The sequence below is a fragment of the Catharus ustulatus genome, chromosome Z (assembly GCF_009819885.2).
Source record: "Catharus ustulatus isolate bCatUst1 chromosome Z, bCatUst1.pri.v2, whole genome shotgun sequence".
Lineage (NCBI taxonomy): Eukaryota > Metazoa > Chordata > Aves > Passeriformes > Turdidae > Catharus > Catharus ustulatus.
This window is the reverse complement of record NC_046262.2, coordinates 38,700,521-38,727,837: the sequence shown is the minus strand read 5'-3', so window position 1 is coordinate 38,727,837 and position 27,317 is coordinate 38,700,521. Positions and strand designations below refer to the sequence as shown.

The 27,317-nt window shown below is 41.0% G+C and overlaps 1 long non-coding RNA gene across 1 annotated transcript; it reads left to right on the top strand.

The window, feature by feature from the left end:
• Positions 1-942: 942 nt before the first annotated feature.
• Positions 943-24,471, top strand: LOC117010871. Its single transcript, XR_004420781.1, has 3 exons — positions 943-1,397; positions 17,387-17,491; positions 20,009-24,471. It is a non-coding gene; the product is annotated as an uncharacterized LOC117010871 (long non-coding RNA).
• The last annotated feature ends 2,846 nt before the right edge of the window (positions 24,472-27,317 follow it).

Here is a 27,317-nt window from a genome sequence, read left to right as displayed (position 1 = left end):
TATATTAAATCAGGTTATTTTCAGGTAATGTGCTTTCTTGATATTATGCCATAGCAAATCAAAGGGCCTAGATTTGTTGAGATCATATCCATGGATGTCAGCATGCATTAGAAAAGGTTCAGGGTGGATGTACTATATCACCAAATCCTATTTAACATTTCTAAAAGATGGGAGGGTGTTGGGGTTTAAGATTTTCCCTTTAGTTTCTTTCTGTAATGGCATTTTGTCCCATCTGTCACTAAGAAATGGCTGCACTTCTCTTATCTGATGGGTTTCTCTTGAAGCAACAGAGATACCTTGAGATTTGGACTGGGGGAAGGGTTTGGGCACAGCTCCGAGCTCTCTACACTGTTGGCTTCGGAGTGGGAAACAGGTTGCAGCTGCTGTGGGGAGAATTCAGCACCACGGCAGGGTTCCGTCTCTTGCTGCCTTCTTCTACCTTGAGTGGAGCTCTGCGCATAAGAGCTGCCAGTACACTGGGATCTTATCAACACACTAACTCACTACAAACAGGAGCCTTCACCATCTGCTTCAGTGCCTCAGGGAAAACCCCGGGACCCCAAGCCTCTTTCGCCTCCAAGGGAATCTCTCCCAGCTGTGGTCAGGAGCTGGGCTGCCACTGCCAACCCCGCCCTTTCTCTGCCACGGCTTCGGGTTTTTGCCACAGCCTCTGCCTGCGAGGACACCCTGTGGTTCCAGCTGCGGCTGCAGTTTCTGCTGCCTCTTGCTTGCTGCCCTGGGTGAGCCCACCCTGATATCCCAGCCACTGCTCCAAGGTTCCCGCTGGTCCCATCTTTGCCAGCCTGTCCGCCATTACCGCGTAAGGGGGCCGCTGGCGGGCTGAGCGCCCCCTGCAGGTGCGGGGGAACAACCTCACCGCCCTGCGCGCCGGGAGCCACCAGCGCCCCCTGCCGGCTGCAGCCGTGACTGCGCCAGCGCGGACAGAGCCTGGAGAGCGGGAAGAGACCGCACTGGGATTGCTGCTCTGGTTTGTTGGGGCCTGGAGAGCGGAAAGAGACCGCACTGGGATTGCTGCTCTGGTTTGTCGGGGCCTGGAGAGCGGGAAGAGACCGCACTGGGATTGCTGCTCTGGTTTGTTGGGGCCTGGAGAGCGGGAAGAGACCACACTGGGATTGCTGCTCTGGTTTGTTGGGGCCTGGAGAGAGGGAACAGACTGCACTGGGATTGCTGCTCTGGTTTGTTGGGGCCTGGAGAGAGGGAACAGACTGCACTGGGATTGTTGCTCTGGTTTGTTGGAGCCTGGAGAGAGGGAACAGACTGCACTGGGATTGCTGATCTGGTTTGTCGGGGCCAGCACTGGCATTGTTCATTTTCTGCTTATATATACACACACTGGAAAAAACTGATACTCCTTTGCCCACATCTTTGTCTGAAAGGTTCTTGTTTCAAAGTTATAATAATTTGGGGGAAAATGGGTCATATTTTCCATTCCAAGGGAGGCTCTCCTGCTTTCTTTAGATAACACCTATCTTTCAAATGAAGGCAGAGGGCATCCACACTCTTAATAAGGAAAAACTGGGTGAGAGGTGATTTCTTAACCTTGGCTTACTCAGTTGATATCTCTGGTGAATTTAGGTCATGCCATTTACTTCATTGTTTATCACTCCCTTGATTTCCCATCTGTTAGTGTTTCTTTTACAACACTTATTTTAGTCATTGTTTGTGCTATGCTGGAGACTGAACTTCAAAACAGAAAAATTATTTGTAAGGAATGGGCAAGTGTTATATCTGTAAAAAAGTGTATTTAATAATTCCTAATATTTATCAGTTCACAGCTGTTCATTTTCACATACTTAGAAGCTAGTTGTCATGAATTAGCTATCACAGAGCAGACCTCCACTGCTGTTTATACAAAACTGTAGGTTAGCATTTATTAAGAGAAAATAAATTCATATCTGTATGGGTGACACCCATCTCAGTAGCCTTTGGACCCGTGTAACAGAAACACAGGACACACAGAGAGCTTTGATGTCTCCATTACCAGAAGTCAAATAATGACCATTTAGTGGGATTCTATCATATTACGGGAAAACACCCCCTGGTAACTTGAACCCCCACAGTCATTAAAACAAAATTCCTTGAAATATTAGTCCATTTTTATTGTTTATGTGTTGACTTAACTCAGATTAGAAGGTCAGACTGCACAGATTGCTTTTCACTTCTGTCTTAGTGAAAGATAGATAGTTTAATTTTCTCAATAATATTTTCAGTTGCATGACCTGATGGAATAGCAGCAGGCTGTCCAACTCTCTCCGTAGCACTGCCTCTATGTTATATTAATTTCCTGGTCATTTCCTGGTGACCATTTACTATGTCACTTAACTCTGTTGTCTTTTCAGTTTCTCAGGCATAGTCTTTCTTAAATGCAGGATGATTTTAAATTTTTTGGCTAAATGGGTGATAGTGGATCTTTCCCATCCCCCAATTACAGCAGTGATAGCAGGAATACTGGGCTGTGTTCAAGGACTGTCATTTCAGCTGTAAATATCTTCTGCAAGTCAGGCAGTTCAAAGACTACTGGAATAAAGAAAAAGAGCTTGGATTTCTAATGCACTGTAGTGAAAAACTTTTGGGTTTTTTGTATCTATCTGAGGCGTTTCTGTAGTGCTTCTTTCTGCTAGGTACAAGATAGATGTCACAGAGAAACTACATGTATTAATATCACAGAAGGAAGCTTTTTAGTTATACGCAGCCATAAAACATAGGCATGGTTGCAGGGACTTAACTTCTGACAGAAATAACACGTTAGAGAGTTTGGCTAAAAACATGTTAATTTTTTAGCAATAACAATCCTCTTGAAGATATGATCATGGCAGAAATGTAAGGTAGAAAGCCTGTCACATGTCTTTCCATTTACCAGAATATAACAAAGCCTTTTCCCTTTTTTCATCTTTTGTATGCAGTGTTTTTCTTCAGGGCTTGCTGGTTTTTTGGACAGATACCAGTTTTACTAGCACATACTAGTCCAACTGCACACCAGTGTTTTGTGGGGCTACCTACAGTGACCACACAGAATGTTTGGGGTTAACAAGGTTTTTTGTGCATGTAAAACTGCATTGCAACATATCTCTTCTCTTGTATGCTTCTTAGATGGCAAAGGATAGTTAAAAAAAACAACAGCTGAAAAGTGAAAGAATTAAATACAAAACCATCTTTTCTCACCTAGAAAAATGTTTGCAAGAAATAAAAGATTTATTTCTAAGCTGAAATGACGTTCACACCATGTTTGCTTAGAAACATCTTGCTCTTTCAATGGCATGCTTTGGTTGGTAAACAACCATTAAAATTCTGAGCAGATCTGCATAGCTTGCAGGAAAACCTCTCAAAACAGCTGCAGCCTCTTTCAACAGATGGGAATTAATAATAGCCTTTGTTCTCCCAGCTCTTCGATTTTTACCCACAAAATGGGGCGAAAGTTGCTTTTCCTAGACCGCTGGTGGCCACAGGAGTGTGACTCCCAGAGTGGGAGCTGTGGGCTGTGGATGAACATGAGAGGATGTGCATGGCACCAAACTCTCTTCCCCCTCCCCTTTGCTGGCCCCTGCAGATAAAAACACTGAATCCAGCTGATACAGTGAGATATAGATCTGATCTCACACTTTACCTCCTCTCATCTCGCCTGTCACCTCTCGGTGTGGGTGAACCCATTGAGGATGCTTTTGGTGTCTGCTGTGTCTCCAGGGGATGTGTATTTGGGACTGAGAGTACAGCTTGATGTGTGGCAGAAGTGCCACAACAGGCTCAGGGACTTCCAGCAATGACGATAGTGCATCACCAGAGTGGATGATAGGCTCATCTCTGTGGGCAGAGAGAGGCTGACAAATGGTGTGAGCCATTCCTGAGCTCTGGGCATGGAGTCAATCCCTGGCCTTTGTAGGTGCCTGCACTGATGAGGCCTGTGTGGTCTGTGCCACCCACTCAGTGGGTGAGTGAATCTTCTCCTTATTGGTCCAGAAGGTAGTGATTTGATTGCCAGAGTTACAAATTTCTGCTAAAATGTCTGGCTGGGCCCTTTATCCTCTGCTTGATAATTCTGCATTGAACTTTTGTTTCATATTGTGAAGGAATTTCCACGTATGTCTCTTGCTTCCCAAAAGTCCTTTCCATAAGGCCCAGAGGCTGAGCTGGGCCGAAGTTTGAACACCTGGAGTCACCCCCATCCATCCTTCTGCCTGTAGCCTTGTGCCCTGGACTTTCGTCCTTACACTCCCCATGGGTTGGGACCTGAGCACCGTAGAAGCTGTCAGGCTCTCTGAGATGTCTCCAGGCAGCGCTGCCCCTCGAGACTGCACGGCATCGAAGACAAGAGCGAAGTATGTGAGATGCAGAGACAAAATGTTCTTGGCTCCCCGAGGAAATGAGAACCTGCCAAAAAATCTCTGGGAGACCACAACACGCTGCAAAATCTTCCCGTTCAGTGGCACTTTCTCACCTCCCTCCCTGTACGAGAGGACAAACAAGCACGGCTCAGAGAAGGCTGATGAGGCCTCGAGGGGTCTCCTGCCGGCAGGGCGGCGGCGGAGAAAGGCAGGGCAATGTTCCTCGGCTGCAGCGGCAGCAGCGGCAGCAGCAGCAGCGCCGCAGAGCCCCAGCCCGTGCCGCAGCCCCGCCGCAGCCCCCGCAGCGCCGCCGCGCGCCGTGAGAGGGCGCTCCGCCGCCGCTCCCGCGGGTCCCGCTCCGGGCCGGCCCCGCCCGCAGCAGCGGCGCTGGCGGGCCCGGCCGATCGCTCCGTCCCATCCTGCTAGGTGCGCTCAGGGTCGGTAACTTGGCTGTACTGCTGGGCTTAATTTCTGTCTGGGAACTGAAAGTGGTGCTTCAATATTGTGATTCCCCCTTCTCCCTGTTTTAGTACAGAACAAACAAATCTTTAGTGCTGATTAGTAGACTCTGCAGAATACATCTGCGAATGACAATTTTTCTGTAGTGTAAGCTGCAAAGGTCTGATGAATCTCTTTCACACTGACATTTGATTCAAGAAGGAGAACATATTTCTCAATTCTTTCTAATTTCAGTAATTTCCCTGCTTTGTTCCAAATTGTTTAGGCCATGTAATTTTTTATCTACATGTGCCTCAAAATCTTTTAGCTCCAGCTATTGTCAGACGTCCAACTGCACAAGGATGTGAGGTTCTAACTCAGATGGGTTATATTAGAAGGGTTGCAGAGAAACAAGAAGAGATTTTTTGCATAGTGAAATCTCAAAGAGACTGAATTTTCTTTTCGTACTCTCTTTGCCTACTGCTGCTCTGATAGTATGCTATTCTTCATTAAAAAAAAAGTAAAAAGCACCATGGGATGTAAGAATTACTGCCACGTATATTTTTTTTCCCCTTTCATAGTGAGATGAAAGGAACGGTACTTTTGCTGTTTGATGGCAAGTGGATTGAACAATCAATTTAAGGACAATAAGAAACATTTTGATGTGGCAGCATGACATCTCTTAGCATCTAGCAAAATTAGGACTAGCTAGGGATGTATCCTATATTATACTTAGAAGGCAGCCATCTCCACTTTTTGTTACTAGCATTTGGTGTTTTGCAGCCAGCTAAGGAAAGTCTGCAGTGTAAAAGACCTGCAATGTTTTGGGAATGCAAACCTAATTCTCAGGTAAAACTGGTTTTGCTTATCGTTCTTGTGAGCAGCAAGGCACCAAGTTACCCAAACAAGTAAATCCCGGTTATCCTCCAAATGCCAAAGTTTCCAAAGGATTGGCAGGGAGGCAGTAAGCAATTCAGACTGATCACCATCAACAACCATGTACGACTGCTGCTGCTCTTTTCTGATGACTCACATAATAGCATTGTTTGGTTCCGTTTTTTAGAGAGAACAAACATTGCCTCAGTGAAAGAAAAAAGGAAACAGAAACAAACTGATGATTGAACTTTCTAAAGGAAAAAAGTCAAGATGTCTCTCAAGGATGACTCCTCTTTGGGTACATTGGTTGAGATGAAATCACTTAGTGCATCTGAAGTGCACTCAGGATAAATTTAATACAAGTCCATATCAGACCTCAATTTTTTTCCAGATTTGTAAACATTTAGTCAGAGTTTAGACACATCATGTAGCTACCTGAGTCATAAATTAGGAAGAGGTCAAAGAAATAAAACTAAAATATTTGCAAATTCTATCACAAATTCACATCACTGTAAGTATGTATATGGTTTCCTTGTAATCAATTTGCCAAGGGGAGAAATATATATATGGAAATACAAAGAGAACTTAATTTTTTCCCAAACAGGAAGACTATCTTACTGGGGTACATACTCATATTAATTTTATTGTGACTCATTATATGTAAAGATATTCATACAATGGTTGCTGCACAGAATGCATCTACAATATATAGCTTGTCAGGGACTTAGAGTTCTGAAAACTTTGCAAAACATCTGTTTTGCTCTACCAGAAAATCTGTTCACATTTCAGGGAAAAGTCCCAGAAGAAATGGTGAAAGAAGGAAAAAGTGTATTTTTTTGTGTTTTCTGTTCTGCCTTAAAACTAAAGAGAATAGTAAAACATACCCAAAATTTACACAAGAAAGAATTTTGTCATAAAATGGAAAGTTTTCAGTCTTGTGTTTCAGGATCAAGAATAATAAAATCAAATAACCCGAACCAGTGAATGGTTTGGGGCAATACTGGAATCCATGTGTATAGAGTAATTATGCAGCTGATGATTTCAGAGAGATGAAGACAGAGCAAAGTAGATTACCTCTCTCAGATACATGAGAACAAATAGAAAGTGTTTTATCTGTATGCTAGGGAAAGAGCACTATTGGTAGGAAATCCATCTGTTAATAAATCGGGAGGGAGATTATATGGAAAAAATCTTAGCATGGTTGAAACACTGAACTTGCTTTGCTTTCATCTGAAAAAAAATATGCAAAGTGGATGGGAAAAAAATCAGGAGATGCAAAAGGGAATAAACTGAAAAAAAAAAAAAATCTAGAGCTATACAGATGACCTGGATGACACACATCCTTAGGTGTTAAAGATATTGTTTCCTGAATAATTTTCTTCCACTTAGAACTATTTGAGAACAGTGGGCCACTGTGGAAGTGCTGAAAGATGGAAGGAAAGGAAATAATTTGTTTTTCTAAAACAAGAAGCAGTTCCAGAATTCTACCCAGATCTTCAAGTCCCAGCTCCCCCCAAAAAAGTACAGCCCATAGGGACACCCCCTGCCTCCTTTATCCTATTATGCCTCTCTCAGCTCAAGGGTGCACCTCAGCTCTTCAAGTCCAAATTTGTCTCAAATTATACATAAGCTTAGGGGTAAGTGCTTACTTGGATGTGCACCACTGAAAAGAAAATTTTTCAATATTTCTGAATATTCAGAGTCTTGCAATGGAAAATGAACATGCAGATACACAGGAGATGCTGGTCAAAGAGATGAATGGGATATAAATACTATTTTCTTGATATTAGCACAGCAAAATGCGGGCAATCTGAAAACTCATAGAGTGAAAATATATTGGTGCAGCGCATCACAGTTTCAAAAGTAAAGCCAAAAATCTGCAGCAGTATTAAAAAAATACAAAAATAGCCCTATTCCTCAGGCAGGATGCTATTGATTTTGTCTTTTGTATGCTGAATAAACTGGGGAGGTACAAAAGAAATAATGAGATTCATTTGCTATTTTTAATATGCAGCAATGAATTTTAGTCCCTAAAGTGCCCCAGTGGGTATAGATGTGATTGTGGAATAAAGAGATGCATGGAAATTCAAAATGATGAACAGCTCAACAAAAACCTGCAATCTACTGGCATTATGAAGAGTATCAGTATATTATTAATTGTGGTAATTTTTTTCATTTTGAGAGAGAGCTCTTCTCTTTTGGGAATGTAAATATACTCACTGCAGCTTTATTAAAGGGTTTTCATAAACTAAATTTCATTAAAGGGAAGATCTGCAGCATTTCATCATGCCTCTAATGTCTGATTTGGACAGATCAGCTCCTTGATCTAAGCTTCTGATACTTGTGTAGCCCTGATTCAGGGAAGCATTTATATTCAGAAGCAGCCCTTAGCATCAAACACAGACACAAGCGATTTTCTAAATGGGGAAGGCCTCAAAGACATATTTAAATTCTTGCTTGGCTTAGGAGTTGCTTGCTGTCTTTTATGATGCTGTGAAACAGAAACAAATGTGACGATTACTGAAGTATGAGCTGTGAACTGCAGCAGTTCCAGCTGGAGAGCTCTTCTCTACAGGCTTTTGACTGCCCTTGCATAGGTTGATCCTAAAGTAATGCTTTTACTAGAGGCCATGCTTTTACTAAGTTCATTTCTTTTTTTTCCTTGAGAATCTACCAGTGCATTAAAAAACCCAAACCAAACCAAAACCAAGCAAAAAACTCATGACCAAAACCAAGGCCATATATACAAATTTTGAATTCTTGAGTAGAAAGGAGTATCTGCATGTCTGATCTAGGAGAAATTATGTCTTGTGGGAATAGCACTGCTTAATGCGAGGAAGCATTTATTTATTAGTGCTTTACTCCCATGGAATAACTCAAATGATGTTTGCAGAGCAAGATTTTCCTGCCTGGAAATTGAAAGCTCCCTTCCTTCACTGCAGACCACGGTGAGACAAACAATGCCGTTTCTGGTGGATCAAGCTGGAGTCTGCCAAGGACCACCCCAAAGCAGGGAGGTTTGACCAGTTTTAGAATGTGGGGCAGTACAGGGACATCCATGTGTGGTGTGTGGAGCTGCCCCACTGCTGAAGGCCCACAGGGGAGGGGTGCAGGGAAGGGAAGCACTTCTGCTTCTGCCTTTCCATTTTCCCTTGTCTTGTCATCTCCTTTTCTCCTCAAAGTGTTTCTCCCTTAGCCCCCACAGCGCCACAGGAAACCTCACCCACTCTACTTATTTTTGCCTGTTGGCATGTGGGCAGGTATACCTGCCCTGTGTGCTTTAGCTCAGTGGTACATCATGGAGCACTTCTATTCAGAGGTCTTTTTAAAGCTATTAAAATTAAAAAAAAAAAAAAACACAAAAACAAACAAATAAACAAATAAAAAACACAGAAAAAAAAGAAAGAAAAAAGAAAAAGGAGGGAAAAAAAAAAGAAACATGTACCCTGAAGCCTGAATAGCAGCATTTCTATAATCTGTTGTCATGACACACAGCTGACGTGGGAACACAGCAATAAGGCTGACTGCTATATGGGTTTAATTTTGGTGCAGAAATTTGCTAGAAGAAACTTTCAAAAATATCTCTGGGTGGGAGGAAAACAGGTGGGTGCTGGTTATGTGTATGAAGCAGGAGGAAATAGTTGTCAATCTTACCTAAGCATTACTCCGCATCCATCAGGCCTTTGGTACCCTCACTCCTCAACAGGGGAAATAAATGATATTGTCTCTCTCTGCTCCTCTCTCCTGTTACTTCTGGAGAAGATATTGGTGAGCCATAGAGTGCAGTGAAACTGAGCACAGGATGACCGAATAGAACCATGGTTGTTTTGGTCATGCAGATTCAGTAAAGGTACCTTGCAGGAAGGGGATCACATATCAACCACTGGAAGCAAGCAACAGTGAGATCCAGTCAGGACAGACTTCTGGGCCAGTATCATCTAAAATGACAACTGACATTGGAGATGGATGGTGAGTAGTGTATGGTCTGTAGGGACTCCTAAGCTAAACCCGTTTTCTGTGGTTGTCCATGTAGGTGAGTGAGTGGACTCAGTTCAGCCTGATGTTTAAGGGGTACATTCAGCACTGTGTTCCTATGCCACATAAGCACTTTTGATTCAAAAGTGTCTCTTCTGCCCATGTCAGTGAACCTAGGTCAATCAAACCTAGTCTGGTTTTTAGACACTTCTGAACTATCAGAGCTTCTACTGGATATGAAAGTGTGTAGGTGTTCAGAACTAATCTCTAAAAATCGCTCTTCTAACCTGTTTCTAGCTCATTTTCTTTTACAGCAATTACCCTTTATTAGTACATTTCTCATCTGTTAGTCATCTTGACTAATGACTTTACTCATCTATACTAGTTTACTCACCCATTTCAATACTTTCCTAGATCACTGGAACATTTTGTGACTTAATTAATCAATTAGAAGCTCAGAGGTCTTTGGATGAAAAACATTATGTTTTATAAGAGCCAAATGATTACAGGATTACTATGATTACATGACTTGAAAACATAATTTAACGTAGGGACTTTTCTTCTCCACATTTGGTGTTTGGACATCTATTGTAACTATGTTGGCAAAACTGGAGCCCCCAGCACTGAAAAGTTTCAAAGAGGACATCCACGCTGTCACGAATTGGTGGTCTGTACTGAGACTGAGGCAGAGGAAGAAGAGGGAAGGTGCACTGGAGTGAAAGGACATTTAAGCCTGTATGAGCAGAGAAATTCAGAATACCTCTTGCAGACAAAAGCTTGTGCCTATTGTAGTCATAAAGCCAAGGGAACCATAGCTTTTTGTTTTATCCCCTTTCCATGGTGTTTCAATATAGTTTGAAAATCTGGCTTTTCCCATACCACTGCCTTTGTTTACCCAATGTGTAAAATTCTCCCTTCTGCAATCCCAAAGGAGAAGCCTTGTTGAGTTGAAAATCTGATAGCAATGTATCGTTTCCATCTTTACTTAGGTTTTTGGGTTTGATCCTGTTTCTGATTCTCCTGTAGCTTTTAGTTTCCAGCCTCTTCACTGAATATCTCATAACGTGCTCAATAAAAATTGAATAGTTTTCACTTGGAATTCTAAAAATGGTTTGCCATTTCCAGAAAGTGACAGTATCAATATTATCGTCAGTCTCTTATGCAAATTGCCACCCTGTTGCTGCTCACCAAAGTATCTCATATTTCTCTGAAACCAGGCTCCACATTAATCCACTCAGATTCTCTGTAGCTCCTGACCCTTCTTCTGGAGATGCCCAAACCACTGGCAGCCACCTTGCTGCTGACTAAAGCAGGTCTTAGTAACTTAAATAGTATGAACAGTCATCAGCTGGGAAACTTCTTGATACTCTCCCTTTGCACATGAGGAGAAAGAAAGAGAATCTAGGAGGCTTGTCTGAATTCTTATATTGTCCTTTCCGTTTCCCCTTCTCCTTCCCCTTCCCCTTTCCCTTTCTCTAAATTGTAAAGGGCTGGAAAAAAAAATCAATTCTGAGTTTGTCTTTGAGGAAACATAACCATCTGGGAAAATATATGCTCTTGCTGTAGGGTTGATCTAGCTTCCCATGCTAAACAAAGACATTGATTTTTCTTTTCTTTTTAGTTACTGTACTTCACATCATTTTTTCAAGCCACCTTGAAAAGACAGCCTGGAATAGCATTCTTCCTATATAAACAACTCTGGTTTTGGTAGAAATGTTGCCTTCCTTTACATGAGTAGCAGGCATGAGCTCGCAGTTACAATACCCTAAGTGAGAGAGGACTCAATTACATTTTTAAGAAGCACATTTTCTTTGTAGACTCTCCACTCCCTGCTTCAGTCTGAAGACAAAATGACTGCTTGTCTGAAGACAACAGTTGTCTCAGAGATGTAAATGTTCACCAGCCCTGAATCAAAGCCCCAGCATATCCCACTGTATAGGGACAGTATTGACTGTCTTTGTATTTATTTGCTTTTTGTGTAGGGGGTTGAAAATGCTAGTGATGTCTAACACTTCTTTATAGTCATTACAAGATATTGTGCAATTACAGTTCTTTTTCCCTGGTAAGCAGGCATGAAATGCACATTTGCTTATCAGAATGAAACAGTTCCTGGGGAGGCCCTGATGTCTGTCAGGCGAATCATCTAATCTCCAGATTTAATGTATTGAAGAGGGTAAATAAGTCACTTTTTGGAGATGTTTAAATATACATTTCCCTGAGAGCTTTTTGAGTCTCTAGGGTAAAGAAAATTATTCTTATATAAAGACTGAAGTTTTATTAAAAGGTGATTACCTTGAAAAAAAAATTTTGTGATATAACTATGCAAGGCATACACTAAACAGACTTATTTCCAGCATTCGTCCCTGTAAAAGGGCTTCTTGCCAAGCTGCATCAGCCATTTAATAATCTGTCATAAGGTATTTCCCCCTCCTACTTAGGAGAAAAAGAAAAGCAAAAATAAAACAGATACAAATTTTGCAGTAAAAAAAAATTGCCATACCTCTTAGGAATGTTTAAGTTATAATATAACCTGACAAAAATAATGAAATTAAAATGCAAAACCAACCCTCTGTCCTTAATTCACCCCTTTGTGCTTTTCCTTATTATCATGCAGAAGAACTGTGCCATTTCTGCTGTGAATCTTTGTGACACTAAGCTTTCTTGCTGCATTTTCAAGATGACTTATTCTGGCTGTTAGCTGGCTCCAGAACTGTTACAGTAAGTCATCTAGTCCATCTCTGCCATAGTGCACAATTAATCCCTACTTATTAATTATCCTGCCTAATGTAAATGTCCTGTATGAGCTGGCTTACTCTTTATCTTCCTTTACTACTGCATTTTTTTCAGCCTCAGAATATGTTAAAAAATAGATTTAATCAGGATCTTTTCCCTGACTTCCTTAAAAAACAGGTGCCTGGTATTTCCCTGCAGCTGCACAATGCTCTTCACTGTATTTTCTTTCCCAAAAGCTGGCATCTGGAAATATTGTCCTGGAAGGACTGGCCAGCCATTGACCTCACATTTGGGAGGGGTCCTTTACCCCTACTTTCGCATTGCAAGATTGCTGTGCTTTGCCACCTGCTTGGGAATACCATGCCTTCGGTTTTTCAACCTGGTTGGGCTCCTTCACAGCACCAAAAGGCTTAGTGTCAAAATCCAGCCAAGGTTTATTCTGAAAGTGGTGTAAGGTCAGTCACTGTCCATCTCTTCCTGTTGTCATTTGCAGGTCCCACCTTGAAGATCCTGACTGGATTTGAAAACCGTTTGGATGACTTGACCTGAAAAGACGTGCCTTGGGTGCATGTGTTTCTCTGAAAATAACATTCAGGCTATTTTACCTTTCCAATCTCTCCCCAGGAAAGACCCACACCAACTTTCTCCACTGTGCCTCCTCAGCCCCGCAGCATTGTCCCTGCCTGACCTCAGTTTTTCCCATGAAGTACACAGGAAAGAGCTTTGTTGTGATTAATGCTGGCAGGATCTCCACAACAGGCTGGTGCCGTGGTTTGCAGGTTCTGAGTGAGGCACAGGTGCTCAGCAAAGGTCATGCATGGCAGAGTCACATGTGGCCATGTCAGAGCAAGACTGAGAAACTTTCTGCCTTGCCTATTTTGGTGTGTAACCACTAGTTCAGGCCACTTCTTTCTCAATAAGCAAGGGATGTGTCAGCAGCTCTTTTGTGTTCTCAGTAATTTTTCTAGCCTAGATTTAATTTTCCCCAAGGTTGGGCAGAAAATAGAAGGAAGAAGCAGAGAAAGTTTTATTTTCATTCATGTATGATGCATAAATTGTGAAGAACACTAGTGGGATATAGTTACTAAAAGTAAGTAACAGTATGACTTAATACAGCCAATCATTAAGAAAGAGATGATAGGTCATCACTGTAGAGTCCACTCTACTGTTATGAAGTTGGGAATAAAATGCAATATTTAGTAACAGCCTTTAACATTTCTTTTATTTTATTTCCTTAACCTTAAACTGTGATATGAAACTGAGCCAGGAAGGAGCTGCTTATTAGCCCAACTAAGTGCATTGTTCATGGCAATTGTGAACAATTTTGCTGGCATCCAAAGGACAGAACAAGGCACAGGCTGGTTTTGAGGACTGATGGAGCAGAATCAAACTGAAGCTCCTAAATATTTGCTGATTCTGGAAACAAGTGTCTGATGCTCAAATTTTCCATTTTTTATATTTATAGGGAATTTTACTCGATTTCACTGATAGTATAAATACTTACATGCTAAGCACAAATATTTATATTATTATTAATTGTATGATGAGGCAAGGAAAATGAAAAAAACCAAAACTGGCCTGTCTCTCCTTCCTTACACAACTGAATATGGGTTTTTTTTCTGTTTCTTCTTATATCTTTTTGTGCTGAACAGAAAAGAGTGTTTCATAAACATTTTCTTAATCATTTACCCTCTCTAAAGAAAAGTATCTTCCCCATTCTGCAGTTGACTGAACCAGAGACAGAGTCATTGCATGTTTGCCCAGCATTCAGACAATGGAAGCAGGAACCAGGCTGCTTTCTCTGACACAGATATGGAGCAGAACAAGATTAATATCAGAAAACCAGTGCCAGAGAGCATGAAGGGAGGGAATATCACAATTTTCCAGCCATTTCTGTTTACATTTGCATTATAGTCTGGAGCTAGTCTGTGCCTGGACAGGACCTGCAGGAAAGTTAATAAAATATTATTTTAAATGTGTTGGTAAAATTGCATTTCCTCACTCAGGTGACTTTTTAAAAAAATTAAAACTAGGCCCTAATTCTGTTTATTTTAATTGTCTTTGCAATATAATGTGGTTTGCTTATTTAAATCTACACCTTATATTAGCTCAGTTTGCCTTTCCTCAGCATCCCTGCATAACCGGGACCTGATTTTGTTTTCTTGTCTTCCAAGGCTTGAAACCATGTTCTACCTTCTCGGTGCAGCTGAGAGATTTCTTATTTCTGCACTTCACAGATTGTTCCCTGCTCTGCCATCATGCAGTTGATATAGCCAGCTCTTAAAGAGGTCAATGATATTAACAGTTTTTGTTGATACAGAGTTACTTAAAAAAACCCTGATGATTGAAAAGAAGGTGTGAAAGAACAGGCTGAGATAATACTTCACAGAGTAAAAATGATGAAATTGTGGAGTAATTACAGCCTGCAAAATCAAAAAAAACCGAGGTGGACCAGCTGTGGGACTTGTGATAGTTTTATTAAGGCGAGGGACTGAAGAGAGGATGTGAATAGGGGCTTTTAAAAACTGTTTTTCTGGTACGAGGATGTGGAGGACCTGGGTTTGCACTTGGTGGCAGTGCTCTCCTGCCCTGTCAGCAGCCCTGCTGCCTGTGCTGTGCTGCTGCCTGCAGAAGACACACAAAGAAAGCGGTGTCTCTGCACAACCCAGGGCTCATAACCTGCCTAATATTGTTTTCTTAATTAATTTTAAATACTGTTCCTTTACTCTGATAGAGCTCTGCTGCTTTAGAGCTTTCATTGCTGTCTAAAGGAATCCCTAAAGAAAAAGGGAGGAAAGAAATTTCTGGAAATGGGTGAAAATGTTTGTAAATATTGTAGGAACAGTTATCTCTGTTATCAAGAGTCTCTTGAGAGTAAGGATTGGCAGCAGAAGGAAAACAGTTGGTAGGTCTTAGGGCCATACTTGGTATTTAATTTTTGCCTGGGAAAACACTGACTTTCATGGGCTGGGTCTATTTTTTGCAGTCCTTCCTCCCTTTCTTTCTCCTTCTTTTTTCCTCCTCCCTTTCTTTCTCCTTCCTTTTTTCTTCTTTCCCTTCCTTTATTCTTCTTTCCCTTCCTTTATTCTTCCTCCTTCCCAAGCAGGCTGTAGTCCTGTAAGGGAAACACTGTACCTTCCCCACTTCTAGCTGGGACATACTGAAAGTGAGGAAACACACCAGCCTACGGCAAACACCATTGCCAAGGTATTTATTGACTGTCCTTCAGCTCTCCAAGAGGACAGCAGAACTGATCCTAAAGGTCAGGTTCATTGCAAGGTTAGCTGTCAGTAACAGCACCCGAAACCATAGACTGCTCTCAGATGAAGCTCTGGTTATTCTGGGATGCACAAATTTATGAGGATTACATGTACTAGACCTGAGCTATTTCCTCTCCTTCAACAAGACATCCATAGCACCACAGGTTTTGAGGGGAAAATATCCTTCAAATGCCTTGTGCCTTGTGTAATGGGAATCTGACTGCTGGTAACAGATGAGATCCTCTAGAACCTCTTTAGGGTGGGCTCACTGATGATCTTGAGCACATGATAACACAGACCTGCTGAGCACTCTAATCTATTCAAATAAAGTAGAATGCGGTGTGGTCAAGTCTCACAGTTTTATTATGAATTTCATAGTATTAGATGTTCTTCTCAGAGCTTCAGTCTTCATTCACATGACATGCAAAAAAGCTAATTTCTCTTCTTTTAAAGGTAATGTGTGGTTTTCCTTTTTGTGTGGAACAGATTGAAAATGTGAAAAGCACAGGCTTTGATTGTAGGAAACAAATTTTCTCCATTTGCCCAGGAAAATGCAAGGCACTTTAGTGTCATGATTTTGGCAGGCCTTAGATGACCAGTAGTCAAAATTAGTGGAGTGGTCTCTGCATCAACTTTACAGACCCATTTTTTTGCATAACAAAATGAAACATCTGGGACTCTACATCTGTTCCCTCAAGGTACATGGGTTGGTAATGCACTGTGGTGGAAAGGACTATGTACTCAGAGAATGATAATGCTGGCATCAAAAAAGAAAAGAGGGAGTGTGTGTGTGTCAAATCTGACCACATATAAGTACAGGGTGAAATAGGAAGCTCTATAAAAATTACAGAGAATCTGGAGATGTTTTTATTGAAGCAGCAGGAGAGGGAAATCAAGTGAATTTTTAAATGAACTTGTCCCTGAGAAGAAGGTGAATTTCACCAGATCAGACATAGTGGCACAGGAAGCCTCTTTATTTACTCAAATTTGGCAGTTATACGCCATGAAAGTTCATAGTCCATTCTAGGTGCAGAGGTTAAATACTCAGAGCTCAAATGGGCCCAAAGCACAGAAATCATCTCTACCATGACACACGGTGAAAGGTGAGGGTAATGTGGTTTCTGTGGCTGCAAGGGGCAGGTTGTTCAGCACCAAACATTGTTCATGGATTTATCTATCAGCAGAGCTGAGCCTCATTGCTTTTAAAGTTCAGTGGAGCTCCTGATCAACCCAACCTCGGTAACGAACAAAGGCTGTGAAATAATTTGTACCCTCTATTAGAGACAAGCAAGAACACCACTTAAGGAAGCAATATAAATAATGAATGAGTAGAGAAATATGGCCCTTTCTGACAGAAATGATGCTGTTTTTAATTTGTGTTTATGGCACCTAAAGTAATGGGCACATGAAATATGCATGGAGAGAAAGAACCAGCAAAAAAATCCCTGCAGAACTCGACCGCAATCCCCTGGATTCTGACCAAAACTTGCAATGGGAAAAATGTAATGAGGCAAAAAGAAAGCTCCGATAGGAGGAGAAAATAATAAACACAGGAAAAATACAATGCATATTTTTCTCTACTGCCTGCTACATTACTAGGAAGTCAAAACACTTTTTTGGAAACGAACTCAAAGGGTAAGATTGCCTAGAGAGACAGTCTTTATTTTGGTGTAATGAAGCCAAATCTTTATGGAGGGATAGACAGTGTTTCAGTATTGCTTGTGTGTAGAAAGTCTGTTTAAAATGTATTAATCTCTCTTTCAGGAGTCATTCAGAGTGGTTTTCCTCTAAATTTAAGAATAATATGCCATGACTCAGAATAAAATAAGAATGTAGCCCATCATCATGAATCTTTCTCTGGAAAAACAGGTTAAGTTTAATTAATATTTTTCATGAATAACATTTTAGAAATTTGTAAATAAGGACTAAAATTGTTTTAGTTTTAATAATTGAAATTACATGTTCCTGGACTTTTAAAAGCCTAAAGAGTTTTCAGAGGTGTTAATATGTCTGATTATGGTGAGTAGGGCCCTTTGTTTTTTTAATTGAGGTGCTGAACAATAATGTGGCAAACCTGCAGTGATCAGAGTGATTACAGGATATTGGGTTTTGTCCTAGAACAAGAGTACAAACATTTTGTTTGAGCTTGACCGTAGAATCTGGTTTTCCAAAGTAGTACTTGCGATTTTCTTCTCAGTAAGCAACAGACCAGCTCTTTCAGCAGTGCTTAGAATGGAATGGGATACAGGTGTTATATACTTGAATTTTAAATGCTGATTTTTCTAAATTAATTTTTCCACAAATGTAAAATGGCACCATATATTTCATAACAGGACTTCTGCATATTATAACAAGACTCCTGTACTTTCTCTTCACAACTGCCTAAAGCCATGTGGCTAGAACACTCCTGTGCATGGGTAACCTACGTATCAAGATCACAGTTCCAAAGATGGTCTCTTAGCCATCAAAATGTTTGTACTGGGTATGCGTGGCCTGGTTTTGGTAGCAGTGGGACTGCAGTGCTTTTGTGAGGAGCTGCTGGAAGCTTCCTCCAAGTCCAGCAGAGCTGGTCTCTGGTAGCTCCAAAGACAGATGTTCTGCTGATCAAGGCTGGGACAATTAGACATGGTGGTAATTTCTCTGTGATAACACATAGAAGAAGAAAGAAAAAAAAGTTATTGTGCAGATGTAATTGTGGCCAAAAAGAACAGGGTGAGAACATGTGAGAGAAACAACCTTGGAGACACCAAGTCAGTGCAGAGGAGGGGCAGGAGGTGCTTCATGCACCAGAGCCGAGATTCCCCTGCAGCCCATGGTACCGCCCATAATAAGGCAGCTGTGTCCCTGCAGCACATGGAGGTCCATGGGGATGCAGAGATCCACCTGGATGCTGGAGCAGGTGGGTGCCTAGAGAAAGTTCTGAGCCCATGGAAGACCTGTGTAGAGAGGAGCTCTGCTCCCATGCTGAAGCAGCCTGTCCTTGGAGGACTGCACCATCCGGAGGAGTGACCCAGGCTGCAGCAGTTTTGGGAGGATGCTGCCTGTGGGATGGATTCACATTGCAGCAGGTCACTGAGAGCTGCTACTCGTGAGATGGACTCATGTTGGAGAAGTTCATGGAGATCTGTCTCCTGTGGCAGGAACCCCATGGTGCAGTAGGGAAACACCTCCTCCTGAGCAGCAGGAGAAGCCTCGGGTGATGAACTGACCATAACCCTCATTCCCTGTCTCCCTGCACTGCTGGGGTAGGAGGCAGAGCTGGAAGGAGGGAGAAGAAGGGAGAAGATGTTTTAAGAGCTTATTTTATTTCTCATTATCCTGCTCTGATTTTGTCAATAAGAAATTCACTTCATATCTCTAAAGGAAGCCTGTTTTGCCCCTGATGACCTTTGATGCATGAGGTCTCCCAATCCTTATCTCAACCCATATCTTAGTTTTGGTTTGGTTTTTTTTTTGTTTGTTTGTTTGTTTGTTTGTTTGTTTGTTTTTTATCCCAAGTCCAGCTCTGGAGGGAAGTAAGAGAGTGGCTTTGGTGGGTGCCTGGCATCTGGCTAACATTAAGGCACTACCATGTCATAATAATGAATCCTGGAGAGGCTGCACTGGACATTGTTAGTCCCATACAAACTGAAAAGTAATAGTTCCTAGAGAGATGAAAGTTTACAGGAAAGAGAAAAGAATCCCAGTCCATAACAAGAACAAAGTCAAAGACAAAACATTCTAGGGGTTAGGACAGCATGGGAGTAGATGTCCTGACTGTCAAGTATTCATCTCAGAGGTACTAGGAAAACATCAGAGTGCAATTTCTGACTAATATGACTTTGGAACAGACAATTCTTCAGGACCATGGCATTAACAGGGATGTAGGCAGAAGATGAAGAAGGAAGCTGCTTGAGGTCTCTTTCAGTTCCACCAGTTCAGTGAGCTAATGAAATGACACTATTATTTGAGAGCTCATGGAAGTATTTAAATTGTGTGATTGCTCTAGCAATACCCATCAGAATTAATAATACATCTCAGTTAGAACGGTAGTGTGATGTAGTGGTGTAGTTCAATGTCCAGCTTCCAGGGTGTATAGGGATCTTTTACAAATCCTCAGTATGTTTTCTTCCTCCTTGGTTAAAAGATTTTGTCCATGCCAAAGGGAAACTAATGGGGCAAAGGTGAGCAGAATTGTGTTGGAAGCAAAAGAGCACAGTTTGGAAAAGGGTTCAAACCTGGGCTTCACTGGGAACTTTGACTGTTCTGGCAGATGAAAGTGGAACAGTTCTTTTGTGTTTTGTTTGTGTACCTAAAAAGGCATTTGAGAATGCAGCTATCTTTTTTTTTTCTTTGCACAAAGAGGTATCTTAAGTACTCACGAACTATTGTGTCATTTTTTTTCAGCTGAAAATCCTCTGCAAATTCCATCTTAATCTGCTGAGAAGTCTGGGCATTACTTTTCCAGAGAATTTGCTGAAAAGAAAGAAAAAGGAGGAAGGCCCATCTCTAATGACTCTAATGGCAAAACCGTTTGCCTGCAAGGACTTTTCATAGATGACACAAGAATTTACTGTTAATGTCTTTGGGTCAGATCATTGCATGATACAAATTGGAATATACCATTCTGTAACTCAAACTTTCTATTTCAATTAATGCTTCAGAGATTTTCTATGAAGTGCCTCCATTTGCACAAAAAAAATGATGAGGCTATGACCATGCTAAAATGTACCAGGATGTAACAGGATACAGGCTGGGATTTTCAGTGGGTGGAAGCCAGTCTATCTTCTATATTTAAATGATTTATATAGGCTTTATATAGCTGGCATGAACTGCCTATGCTTTTCAGCAAGGACAAAGGCAGGGTTAATCATTCCTGTGCAAGGACTCCCAGCCAGGTATTTCTCATTCTCACCTATTCCTTTCTCCAAAACAAAAAATCCAATCTGTGACATTCAGCAAGTACTCAATGACAAGCATGGTAGCAGAAAAACCTCAGAAAGCCTAAGATTCACCAGGTAGGTAAAGAAGGACTGAAGAAGTGCCCTTTCCAGGATTCTGATGGGCAGCATGAACAAGCAAAGCTCTTCTTTGCTTGCATGCTGGCTTTTTACTGTGAATATCCTGAGCACAAACCAGCATAAATGAAAATATACCAAACTACTGGTAGAAATGTACATGCCCTTTACCTGTTACTCGGAAACGTCTCTGTACAATGAGCAGAGATCAGACCTTGCTACATGAAATACATATAGCATATGCAAGTATACCAGTTAATATTTCTGTCTGAAAACCTAAACAAATATGTTACATTTTATTGTCCAGAAAACCAAACACTGACTCCCAGCAGGTAGGACCGTAACTTTTGTTGCATGGGACTCTGCAGGAATCCTGAACTTCAAGCAAGCCATGAGAATTGTTTCTCAGCAAGTCCCAGCTTTACAGTAAAAGCAACAAAGGTAGGTGACTGGAAGAAAAAGTGCAACTGTCACGGCAAGATGGACATTATTTTCAAAAGAAAAGTAGTTTCTCTGTTCCACAGCTTTTGTTTTATTCTCATCTCTGCTGTAGTGCAAAATGGTAGATTCAAGATTAAAGGCTGTATTCAGTGCCACAAGAACTCCTTTACCTTTGTTAGCAGCCAGCAAAGAATTTGCAGAAACCTTTCAGACTCTTTCCAAATGGGACTGGGTTTGGGCTAGATCTACTTTGAAAATTGTTGCAGTGCTATCTTGGCCCATTTCAAGTGCATTTAAAAAAACTGTAATCTGGGATTTGTACTGCTGGTCTGGTAAGTCAGACATCCTCAAGAAGCCCACCTATTAGACCTCTAGCTTCTCGAGTTGAACAACACCCTCAATAGCAACAAATTTCCACTGTCCCACCCAACCCTGTGATGGGTCATGATTCTCTGGAGGTCTGTCTGTTTTGTGGTGCTGGAGTAATCCTGCCACGGAAGAATATAGTTCTGGAGGGCCAAGACTTGCAAGCTTCCAAAATGTCTTAAAAGTATCTGGAGTGGATTCCCTTTTCTTGTGCAAGATGAGCAGACAGCGTAGTAGATTTTGTTCTATTAATAAAAGTCAGCTCTGCTAGGGGGGTCTTATTATCTGCCTGTTCTTAAATATTAACAAGACCACCATCTTTGCATTTCAAAAAACCCCCCACATTTTGCAAATATATTTATTGGAAGAACTGTTTAGCTAACTTTAGCCTATGCTTCAGATGAATACATTTCAGGCAGAGCAAAGCAGTAAAGCACAAAGCAGGCTTGTAAAGCAACACCACAATCCCAAATGTATAATGTATAGCTCTAAAATAAGCAGATTTTTCTTTGATTATTTGAATGTTGTCCAGGAAAGTGAGTCTTCATGGAAGAAATTACTTTTTCTATGCATTGTGAAGAAAAATTTCCTAGAATATGGGCAGGGCAAGAACTAAAATCCCTGATGAGTGTTATTTGTTATGAAATATAATGCTTTATAGTTCTTTGAAGGAGGGATTTCCTTGCAACAAGGACTGTACTATTTCAACAGTTATTTTAATAAGAACATGTCCAAATGCATTTGTTTAGCCGTTTTCTCTCCTCTTTTATGGAGCAGGAAGTTTCAGAATATATGGTTTTTGAAGAGCCTATGTGGAAATTGCACCGAAAAGACGTACTTTGAAGTAATGGCATTCTTATATTTTATCACACTGAAATAACAATTTGAAACACAAGGTTTGCTTCCATATGTTGATTCAACACAATTTTTTCGTAAGCTTTTCGTCTATCTTCACAAAAATCAGAACATCAGTAACCTCAGAAAATACCAGCACTGTACCCCAAAATACAAAATGTCTGTGTGATCCCATTATCTCTAGGAAACTGCTCCAGTGGAAGGAATTAGCCATTGTCTGAGTTCATTAAAAATTCCTTCCTATTGGGTTTAATTCTTTATTGCTTTCTGGGAGAGGAAGTTTTTCTACATTATGTATGTTTTTTTTTCATCATGGAGTAGAGACACCACAGTTCTTGCTTCAGTTTTGTACAGAGAAAATTGAAAATGGAAAAACATCCAGAATTTGCTGAGGTTCTGGAATCTAATGGGGAAGGCTGACCTTTTGCATGTGGGATGAATATATCACACAGAAATTTCAGGTTGGTGCCAACGCCAGCACTGATTTTTTTCAGTTCAGCTGCGGGTTGGCAATGAGCTAATCCAAAGCTGCCAAATTCATTTCTCAATTGGTCCTGACTCCATGCCACTGCGAAGATGTGAGGTGCACACACAGCTGATTTGATCATGTCTCCTCCCTAGAAACTTATCTGGCATTAGGCAGTTTATGACTATCAAATATTTATTATGTTGTCAGAGGACAAAGCCAGAGATAATTGATGTTTTCCATAGCATGTTGGCTGTTTGATAAGTGGTGGGAGTTTCCTCAGCACTTCAAGGAATGGAGGTTCTCAGCCCAGTGTCTTCTTATTTTGCAAAATTCCCATTCATCTATACAAGGTTGCCAAGCCATGAGAAGATATTTGCTGTGTGTTCTACAAATAGAGGCTCACAATGCAGCAGAGCCACCATCATTTGCCAGGCAGTGCAGGGACTATCAGGGAACATGCACCACAGATTCTCTGGATGGCCTCTGTCACTGCAACCACAATAGCAAGGGAAGGGACACTGTTAGGACCCAAAATATTCTGACCCAAGGCAGAAAGCCACCTCAGCCTCTGGAGAAAGGTTGCTGCCGCAAACTCTGGCTTAGGACTGGGAAGAAAATTGTTTTCTGTGGTTGTCACAGTGTGATAGTACTGGGAAAGCTGGAGATCACACAGAAACTGAAAAAACCCACAAGAACCCACAAACCCACAAACAAGCCCACAAACAAACAAAACTCCACTCTCACAGTAAGTTAAGGATCAGATTATTCCTATTTTAACTTTGGTGATTCATCCAACCAGGTTCTTCCAACAAGATTCCTGCACAAAGTGCTTGAGGTGTCTAAAGAGCTAAGGCCTTGGGGTCTGGAAACGTTTAGTTAAAATTTTGGCTCTTTCACTTCCTTGTGCAGTTTCCAGCTGGCTAATTCACATTTCAGTGCCTCAGATGGTTCATCAGCAAGTCAGAGTGACAGCAGTGTCCCCACAGAAGTAGTGATGGGGAATAAAACAATGTTCCTAGATATGTAGATTCTTAACAATGAAAAAACAAAGGAGAAAAATATGTTTATTTTAATGATGCAGTAGCTATATAAAAGATTGTGATCTCGGCTAGCTAAGAAATATTGCTCCTAATGACTTTGTGAGGTAAGATTTTTAATTAGTTTCAAGTTGACAGCTGTTGGTTATAGTCATCTGGGTATGTATTTGTATATCTAAAGATTATGGTAAATTACTTCTTTTGATGCCTGTATTAAATCATATTTAAAGGGTGGGTTGACTGTTATGTGCAACAAAAAGGATAGAGTTTGTTCTGTCCATGGGGATGTAACTCCAAATCTGTGGCCAGCTGTTCTGAGGGGCTTTACAAAGCCATAAACAAGTTTAAAATGCAGTTTGGAGAAATATTATTCTTGGTCAGTCCTATGTGAAAGTTCATTGAAGGATTGTGAGCACTATCCCTTACTCCTGAAGAAAGACCCCTGCTGTCCTCATAGACAAAAATCTTGTCTAATCTCAACAGCACTTTGGGATAGCTAGTGCCGTTGGGCCAAGGGATCTGGCTTTGTTTTTGCATTGACCTCCAAGGCTGCTCTGTATGGCTTTGTTTTCTTGCATAACATTTCCCACAATGTAAAAAAGAAGGATGGCTTTGTTTTGTTATGGAGATAGGCATAAATATTAAGAACAGACACAGATAAAACAATAAACATTCTTAACTGAACTTTGAATTATTCTTTGTTTTGGAATACATCCTTCCAGCATGTGTGGAATCAGAGATATATGACTTTCCCTTGGGACTGAAACCTAGGAGGATTTCCACAAGTCATCTGACCACATGGCACAGTGTATGCTGTTGAGATGTTTGCCCACACTAAGCTCTCAGAAAAGGTCTCCCCTCTCTCTGTGACACAGACTGCAGTTGTTTTAGAAGAACTAAGCTCTGTAATTCTTGGAATGATTTCTGTTGCAAAGAAGTGATGTGCTAACTGAGTGCAGTGTCATGATTTAACACACTTGCAGGTGTGTCCCACTTTGAGGAAATGCCAGGAAAGCACATGAGCTTTGCGTGCATGTGTGCATTTGTTTGTCCTGAATTGATGTTGTGATGGGTCTGGCTCTCTACCAAGCAAAAATTTTCATCCTGACAGTGAGCTGCTATTTCAAAGCCTTTTCTTGGTTTGCACAGGGGAAATTCTGACACGTACCCATTGTGCTACTATCAGAGCTCCTTCAGATGGAATGCCTCTGAAGTTTTTTTGCTGTGACCTGCAACAGGACCCTTGGTGTTCAAGCATGGCTTAAGGCCCAGCCATTCTGGGAGAAAAAGCTTGGTTATAAGACCGGGTTATGGTAACACAACAGTAAAATGTCAGTTTTATAGCTTTCCTAAACAGGAATGTTTTAATTTGGACTTGGAAGAACTACCTATATTTCTCCGTTTTATCATGAAATTGAAGGTAGAGCAGTGTGCACCAATATATAGATAGTACAGAGTAGCATAGATGGGGTAAACTGGTATAAGCTCTTTACAAACAGTTGCATTTTTCTTTCTCTGGACAGAGCTGACAAAAAAAAATTAATGAAAGGTTCTTATGTCATATTGTAGATTATTTCACTCCCCATACTTTTAAGAAGAGGTGATTCCAGAGGAAAAAAATCCTGCTTTCTTTTGGTATGTCTGATAGCGCTGATTTTGAGATCATGAGTGGTGTTATTTAAAAATACACTTCCCACTCACCTCTGTAAGCTTTTATTTATTTATTTGCTATAATTCTTCACAGACAAGAGAATTAAGTCTGTTCTAGCATCCACCCCACATGCTGTGTCCATTCTAAGCCAGTCTCTGCTTTTATTTTACACTCAAGTTACATACTAGAGAGAAAAAGGTGGGAACACCATTCACAATTTTGCTGACCAAGAAAACACTCCCATAATTCCCATAGTCTCCAAATACCTTTTACGTAAGAAACTGCTTTATTTTCCAGACTGTGTGAATCAGAAGCCCCGAGTGTCATGGCTTAGAAATGCTGCTCCCCGATTTGGTGCTTCTCCCACCATGCTGAGGCTCCAAAACCACATACTGCTCACTGGCTTCCCTTTCCACCGGCACATGGCCAGAGAGGAGAATTGGATACACAAAAGCAAAAGGCATGGGCTGAGAAAAGAACAATTTACAGGAAACTGAAATGAGAGAAGAAAACAAACAGTAACCACAACAATATTAATAATAAAGACAAAAAAAAGGTGGAGAGCTCAACCCAACAGCAGTCACATCACCCAAACCGATCCCTCTGGTTGTGATCAATGTCACCTCACCACTCCTTCTGCCAGTCTTGCTCCACTGGAAAAGAAACACCTTTTTTCTCAGATGTGAGAGAGAGTCCCTAGTCCCAGCTCCTAGCAATAATGTAAAATGCTGTGTCATATCTTTAGCATTGTAGCCACACCCAGACAGCTCCAGGCTCTGCTCCTTCACAGCTGATCTGGACCAAAACCAGTACACTAAATCAACACAATTTTTGACATAGCCTGTGGGAGAAAGCCACTCCAAAACTACATGTGAGGATTCACTGGGTGATAAAAAGTTCTTATTGAATATCAGCTTAGCTTTAACAAGGAACTGTGTTTTCATGTTAAAACAGTACACAGGAATGAGAGGATATCTGTTACAGTTTATGGTCTCTGCTATAAGATTCCACTGTAACTTTTGGGAAGTTAGCTCTATTCTTCACCTTAAAATGTAAAAAACTTGTCTGTAAGACACCTTTTTCCCACATATGGAAAGGTTTGCCCATAAACACCTTTCAGGATATAAGAGAAGACGTCTGCATTTGTTTCTCAGCTCCTTTACAGAGATTTCTGGTTTTCGTGAAAACATCGCTGCTGTCACTGTAGGCAGCACATGCTAAAGTTTTTTAAGAGGGGCTGTATTTTAGAACAGTCAGGTTCCTTTGGGATTTGATAGCATTAGACTACTAGACTCTAATAACTTATAATTACATAACCTGTGAATTAGAGAAACATCCAGAGGTTTTCAGACTCTGCTGATGAATTTAATCACAATTTAAAAGCTTTGTCAGATGAGTACAGAAAGGACTGTGCTGTGTAACACTCTTCTGCCCACTCAGTATATTTACTCTGTGTTCAATTATTGTGCCTGAATCAGTGGTTTAAAACACTTGAACTTTCCTGTTCCACCTAAAACCAACCCCAGGTTGTTGATGGTCCAAAGGATCCCTCTTGGCAAGGTACCTTCTAGTGAAAGAGAAAAAAAAAAGAGAAGAAATAACAAAAGGCTTTTAACTTGCACTGTACATGATAATGATAGAGTGTCTTCAAAGAACACTGGGGTTTTTGAAAATCACAGGAGTGCAAAGAGGTCACCCATAGATATTTGAATTATTTACATATGTTTAACCATTAAAGAAAGATGTATTGATAGAATATCAATGTGATTAATTATTTAGTTAAGCAAAGTACGGCTTAGAAAACAAATGAAGTATTCCCCACAGTTTGGGAGAGACAAACCTTGAATAAATGCATCATAAAAGTGTTTGTTACCACAAG